The sequence below is a fragment of the Octopus bimaculoides genome, chromosome 27 (assembly GCF_001194135.2).
Source record: "Octopus bimaculoides isolate UCB-OBI-ISO-001 chromosome 27, ASM119413v2, whole genome shotgun sequence".
In the NCBI taxonomy this organism is placed as follows: domain Eukaryota; kingdom Metazoa; phylum Mollusca; class Cephalopoda; order Octopoda; family Octopodidae; genus Octopus; species Octopus bimaculoides.
In genome coordinates, this window is record NC_069007.1 from 22,290,278 (window position 1) to 22,297,555 (window position 7,278).

The window sequence follows — 7,278 nt, forward strand, 5'->3', positions numbered from 1 at the left end:
CCTCCTCTGGGAAGGCCTTCAACATTCTTATTGATCTTTTTTCTCTTTCTTCTCATCCTCGTTAGTGAAAATAAACAACACCGTATCAAAATAAACATTTCTATTAACAATTTTGTTTTTTTTTAATATTAAAACAAATGATTTTTTAATGATTATTTTTGATAACGGAATTCTGTATGAAGACAAAACAGACGAATGAGGGGGGGGGGGAATAAATGGTTCAAATTGACTAAGTCGATAAAAAAATATGTTTTAAAAAAACCTCATAGAGCCATTAAAGCCGTGATTCACCAATAATAATAATAATAGTAAAGATGGACTCTGCCGTCGCAGACGACATAAGAGTGTTCAGCTTTTCTGCCGACCGACCTGCACAAATGATTTGTTTATAGTGCTCAAATGGTTCTTGCCGCACATTAGCTGTCTCCTTCCATCAAATTGATGTTACCTGAACAGGTGAACAGTGTCAGGTGTCGACATGTTTGCAGAGCAACGTGAGATGAAGTGTTTTGCTCAAGAACACAACGCACCACCTGGTCTGGGAATTGAAACCACGATCTCGTGATCGGGAATGCAACTCCCTAAACGTTAGGTCACGCGCCGTCACATATAATAATAACAACAACAATAATAGTAATAATAATAATGACGATGATAATGGTAATAATAGGAAACGATGAAAATACAGTTCCTACTGATATATATATATATATATATATATATAGTACGGGCTTCTTTCAGTTTCTGTCTACCAGATCCACTCACGAGGCTTTGGTAAACCCGGGGCTGTAGCAGAAAACACTTGCCCATGGTACCGCGCGATAGGAATTCAGCTCAAGACTGTTGGGAAGCAAGATTCTTAACCACGCAACCATGTAAAAACCTCATGCAGATCTATATAAACCCATTCCCACCTTGAGGTTTTGCGTCACACTGTTTCAGAACGACCGATATCGATTAACAAAATTTCTATGAAGTTACATAATTTTCTTGTTGTCTCCTCACGTCTCTTTCTGTTCCACCATTCCATGCACTGAATACAAGAAATCCCACGCGCTCTTCCAGCAGTCATTGAAAATGACGTACGACTTAAAGACGGTGACGGCATCATTTTTCATCTTTATTGAATACGAACTTTCTAATAAGTTTCCAACATATATATCCAACCCCACGGCACTTTCTCGTGTTCTTTTATATTCTTTTTGTGATATCATTTCCACGTTCACACACAAGATGATTAACAAAGACGAGAAAGAGAGAGAGAAAAATATTATCACACACTAAAATCCAAGAAAACTGACGATGGTCTGAGCTGGTAAAGAAGAATTAATATAATCCATAAACTAAGATAAAAAAACTGGTGTGTCGTTATAAAAATGTTACTTGATCGTTAACAGTTCTGTTTTGTTTTTCCGTTGACACATATTCGATATTTACTGTCTTTGCTTTTTGTTACTGTTTTATATTTTTTAATCACTCCATCTTGCACAATTTTGAAAAAAAAAAAAAAGCTTTCTTCTCATACTCTCTCTTTAGTCATTCATCTTACAGCCGAACCTATTGTTCTTATCCAATTAGATCTTCTGTTTGCCTGACAAACTGACCATACAACATTTTTTCTCCAGTTATTCATCATTTCCTGTTCTTCATTTACTTGTAATACTTTTCCACATCTATCTCTATTCATCATCGATTTTATTAGCCATGCACACACACACACAAGGTTTTTTTCATATTTTTCTATCATATTTTCTCATTCTGCAGTTATCAAGTGTACTGTGTCAGTACATCGAATTGTAGTCTACCTCTCCCTTTTGTGGCTGTGCACTCTACCAACCCACACTATCATACACAGTTCACAACTTAACACCTGTCTATACAGTCTACCAACGAACCTCGCGCTTATGAGGGCAGATGAGGAAGTGAATTCAACTCTCAGATTGGCAGGGCATTTCACTTCCTAATGCTCCAGTCTACTGAAACGAGTACCAACCAAGTATTAGTTCATCTCTCTCTCTCTCTTTCCAAATGTCACATCTTTGTTGTTTCCCTGGATTAAGAACAGAAGGGCCGAGAGAGTGTTTTATACGTAAAGCAGTTAGCGAAAGTCTGGGCCAAGCTACCAAGCCACCAATATCACCCCACTTCACTTGCAAATGACTGACGTGGACAAGGCTGAGCTGGGTTGGTGCTCACACTGGGATAACAAAATGATTAACTAGGGTGTTAAAACCTGGAAGGGCAGTGGTTCCCAACCCTTTTTCATACATACAACGTGTCGTCCTTCTTTGTGTAAGCTTTTGCCTATCCTGTGCATCGCATCTGATACACAGGACATATTTCCCTGACATCCATGCATCATATACGACACACATTCTCAATTTGTTTTTAACCAGAATAACTTGGGTTTTACGAAAGAAAAGTATTAAATTACGGCGAGCTTCTTTCAGTTTCCGCCTACCAGATCCACTCACAAAGCTTCCGTCGGCTCGGGACTATAGTAGAAGCCACTCGCCCAAGGTGTCACACAATAGGATTGAACCCGGAACCATGTGGTTGAAAAGCAAATTTCAGACACATTTGACTTTCCTTTTTCAACTAACAATATGCCACGTGGATGCTATTTACGCGTTGTCGGTGCGCACGAGTGGGAAGCTTGTCCAACGCCGCAGTAGGAAGAGATAATGGTTCTGTTATTTTGTGTTTGTGTGTGGGGGGGTTCTGTTCCAAGCCCCTAAATGAATGCCGAAAAGAACTATTACATTTAGCTATGCATGAGCCAAAGGATTTAGATTTATTGCTAAAAGCAGCAGAGATAAATTCCATGTTATCTAAGCACTGTGCCGTTGTGATGTAGAAATTGGCAGTTAAACGACACGTTAGCATAGATAAGAATAGATTTAACAATCTTATTGTTGCTATGTCGTCATTATCGTCGTTTCTCTTCCCAACTCGATTAAGCGAATATGACTAAAATCTTGGCTGTAGACTGTGTTAAGTGCCTCACGCTGTGAAACATCATCAGTCATAAAGAAGTGTTGATTATAACGTAAAAGTTGATAAAGAGATGTGCAGGGATTCATTGATAGTGAATAAAAAATGGGAAAGCGGTATGTAAAAAAAAATTCTAGTGTAGTATTCTGTGCAAAAATATGTGGAGTATTATGAAGAATGTGTGGTATGGGAGAAGAAGCGCAATTCGATCCTTTTCAGCCGGGACATATCTGTAGGATCCTTACCCACCTAACCTCTGGCCGGAAAATTCTCTCGACACATGCGGCCACCACATCCGTCCCCAGCGACAGCCCCAAGCAAGTCATCCTTCCGCTCACATGACCTCCCTCGCTCCTCTCCTTCCGGCAAAGCCCTTCGGCCGTTCACGTGAAGGATCGTCACCAAACAATTGACGAACTTGTTGATATGACTGGTATGTCCTGGAACTCCTGGCAACAAATTCTGAGTGAGGAATTGTGAATGAAAAGAATTGCATCAAAATTTATGCCTCGCTTGCGTCTCGTGAACTGAAAGAAGAGCTGGAAGTTGATCCGGACTTTGTTTTGGAAGATCGTCACTGGTGACGGAATTTCCAGAAGTGGAAGAGGTGAAGAAAAAAGAAACATAAAACGACGGAACCGTAAAAAGCATCGCTTCGCAAGAGTTCCAGGACTGCTTCGAATAGTGGTAAACGCGCCGGGACCGATGTATTGCTTCAAATGGAGAATACTTTGAAGGCGATAAAAGGGTAAACATGTAAATCTAAGTGAATAAAATAATATTGCAAAATTCCGATTGATTATATGTGTGTGTGTGTGTGTTTTTCTGTCTGTCTGTCTGCCTTTATGTCTGTGTTCGTCCCCCATCACCACTTGACAACCAGTGTTAGTGTGTTTACATCTCCGTGTTCTAGCGGTTCAGCAGAAGTATCCGATAGAATAAGTACCAGGCTTAAAAAAAAAAAAAAAAAGAACTAGTGATGATTCATTCGACTACAAACTCTTCAAGGCGGTGACCCAGCATGGCCGCAGTCTAATGACTGAAACAAGTAAAATATAAAATGACAGAAGATAAAAGATAACTTCAATTCGGGGAAGAACCCAGAGGAACTTGCTCATTCATGACTCAGCCAAAGCACTGCGCTGCCAAATACGGAATTCTTCGAGTATCCAGCTGTGTGAAATAACATTCCTGGCCAACTTAAAACTCTTGGAAATGTTAAGTAAAGGGCAAAATTATAAACAAATGAAAAACGATCGCTATAAAAGCAACTTCAGCCGATCCTCGATGAACGGAATATAAAATAAAAGGCAGAATAATGAATAATCGAATAGGAAGAGTCCTCTGGAGAAGAGCATTGATTAAAGATTAAACAGAATTTTCTAGGGTTTATATCTAAGAAGACTGGAACGTTAGAATTTTATTTAATTAATTAATTAAGTAAAGCTGAAGTGATTGTTTGTTTTGTCTTTGTCATACATAAACATACGAATAAATTCCAGCAGACCAATTTGAAATCAATGAATGGTTTCTCATCTTTTGGCATTTGTCTAATGTATGTATGTATGCATGCATCGCTAGACTCTGGTGCCTGTGTCTGCTTCAGAATATTCTTGGTGGGCACTAATTTGCATTGCGGGAAGATATTTGTAAGCTGTATTTTCTACATCTGAGGGCATTTATGATGAGTGATGATAGTGATGAGGGCATTTATGATGAGTGATGATAGTGATGAGGGCATTACTGTCCAGTGCACCTCCTTGGCGACGGGATTGAGAAGGTCTCTGCTCTCTTGTTACCCACAATTACTTTGAACTGATTTCAACGGCCACAGCCATTCCTTGATGGTTTTCTTCAATTGTTTGGATTCCAAACGCATCTTCCTCAAGAAACAGCTCATTGATCTCACTGGAAAACTACGGCAGCCGACTTCAATAGGGAATGAGACTGCATGCTATTCTCTTTTCAACTAAGTCTTGATATTTGGCTTTCTTCAGTTGGGGGAAAATTCCAGACATGTCTTCCGAAGGCATTGTGAGTTCAGACGCAATAATTATTTTTTCACTCTTAAACAGCGGGAATATGTCTAGTTAGAACGGTGATGTAATAAGAACTACTAACACAGAAGAACATGATATTGACTTATAAAAACGTTTAATATAATTTTCAGAATATTCTGGTTGCATAACGAAACACGGTGTCCCAACAGGTCATTAGTATTTGTGTACCAGCTTCCAGGAATGTGTTGGTAAAATTGGTATATCCAACAACGTTAGTGCTCCGAGGGCCCCTGCAACCACTGGAATGACAGACATTCTCCTCATCGTCCACATTCTTGCAATCTTGTCTTTCAGTACTCTGTACTTTCCAATCTTTTCTAGTTCTTCGTCGCTTAGGCGTGCATCTCCAGGTATTGCAATATCTATGATCTTGGTTTCCTTTTTGCCTTTATCTACCACAACAATATCTAATCTCCGAGCCTCGATTAGGGAGTCACATTGGATTGTAAAATCCTACAGTATCTTATGTTCCTTGTTCTCGGCGACTCCTTCAAGAGTTTTCATTATTATTATTATTATTATTATTTATTTATTTATTTATTTCTATCTAAATTTTTCGTTTTCTTACACACCGTAGTATTTTTCTACATCTCTACAATTCTGTCATTTTCTAGAACTTTATTATTATTATTACGATTCTGGACATAATAAATTTTATCTTTATAACCAGCTTCCGATAATGCATGCTTATAATAAACTTTGATTTTGTTTAAATATATCCCCATTAGCCAAAAGACTCGAAATACGAGTAGATATATTTCTAACGTCGCCATTGATTGAATGAATGAATGTCTTAAATTGAATCTGGTTTAGGTGTTTCTTTTTGTTAGCGTTTATTAACAGCTAAAATTCTTTCAGACGTTCATTAGACTGCGGCCATGCTGGTGCACCATCTTGAAAAATTTTAGTGGAACGAATCGACCCCCAGTACTTACATTATTTTTAAAGACTGGTACTTATTCTATCGTTCTTTTATTACCGAAAAACTGATGTTACGAGGACGTAAACAGACCAACATCGGTTGTCAACTGGTTGTGGGGAACAAACACAGATACAAAGACACGCACACACATGTATGTATGTATGTATGTATGTATGTATGTAGGTAGGTAGGTATGTATGTATGTATGTAGGTAGGTATGTATGTATGTATGTATGTATGTATGTAGGTATGTATGTAGGTAGGACAGTCTTCTCTTAGTTTCCGTCTACCAAATCCAATCGCAAGGTTTTGGTCGGCCCTAGGCTATAATATTAAACACTTGCCTAAGGCAAAACACAGCGGGATTGAACCCGGAATCATATGGTTGGGAAGCAAACTTATTACCACATAGCCATATATATATATATATATATATATATATATATGTGTGTGTGTGTGTGTGTGTGTGTGTGTGTGTGTGTGTGTAGTGTGTAGTGTGTGTGTGTGTGTGTAAAAAACTATTAATTCATGACTCAAATTCGAAGTTCCGTTCAGTAATGTAATTCACACACACACACACACACAGAGTGTATATGCGCATTTTAAAGATAATATAATGATACGTAGGTTTAGATTAGGTAAAACCAAACAAAATAATGTAAAGTATTTATAAACTATAAATATCATAGGCTTGTACGTAATATCGTACATTATTCTGCATCGAATTATATTATGTTATATTATATCATATTAAATCATATTATATTAATCATGAAGTGTTTTAATTAATTATGGACGTTTGGATGGAAGATTTCCATATTTCTATGTGTTTGAGATAAAAGCAGGTGCTATATGAGAAATATCTTCAGAACTGTACAAGTTTCTTGACTTAAAAATCAAATAAAAGATATATTAGGTCGTCGAGTATGAAATTTGTAGTGAGGTATATGGTAAACTTTGACAGCGGCTCATTTTGCGCCATTATAATATTTTGACGATCTTTATTTTTTGTTAGAACGATGACACATCTGTTTCTTTATTCTGACTCATTTTGCTCTTTATAAAGTGAGAATACAAACCATGCAAAAAACCTCTCATAGAGTGGGTGTATATGAGTATTATATGAGTATTGACGAAGAGCTACGCTCGAAACGTCAAAAGCTCTCACCGAATGTCAAACTTTTATATTCCATGTGCACGTTCTCTTGTTGTTTTGTTATTGCTATTTTTAATGTTCGATTTTTCTGTCTCTCTCCCTCCCTCCCTCCCTCCCTCTCTCACTTTTTACACACACACAAATGT